Source organism: Olea europaea, chromosome 21 (genome assembly GCF_002742605.1).
Source record: "Olea europaea var. sylvestris chromosome 21, O_europaea_v1, whole genome shotgun sequence".
In the NCBI taxonomy this organism is placed as follows: domain Eukaryota; kingdom Viridiplantae; phylum Streptophyta; class Magnoliopsida; order Lamiales; family Oleaceae; genus Olea; species Olea europaea.
Window position 1 is genome coordinate 1830184 of NC_036257.1, and position 382 is coordinate 1830565.

Below are 382 nucleotides of genomic sequence, written 5' to 3' on the forward strand. Positions count from 1 at the left end.
TCACAAGTAAAAATTCCAGCAAGCACTAATCAAACCATTGAAGTTCTTATGTTTGGTCCACATATTAAAAAATTGAAAGGACTCTTTGTTGTACCAACACGGTCATGTATCGAGACAATGCATGGGGAGTGATCGGAAAGGCATCCAGAAGAAAGGAAATTTGCTTCAACAAATGCCCCATTTTGCACTCAAAAATCATTGACCATTGCCCTAGCAATTTTGCTCCAAACCGACCCATTAGTCCACGTGTAAAAAAACCAATGGAGCGCACATCCGTAAGACCCACATTAAGGCAACAATTTGCAAAATCTTTAATTTCATAAGGGATAACATCTGCCCCATTACATTTCTCATCAAACTTAAGAACATTGTTATAGTCACC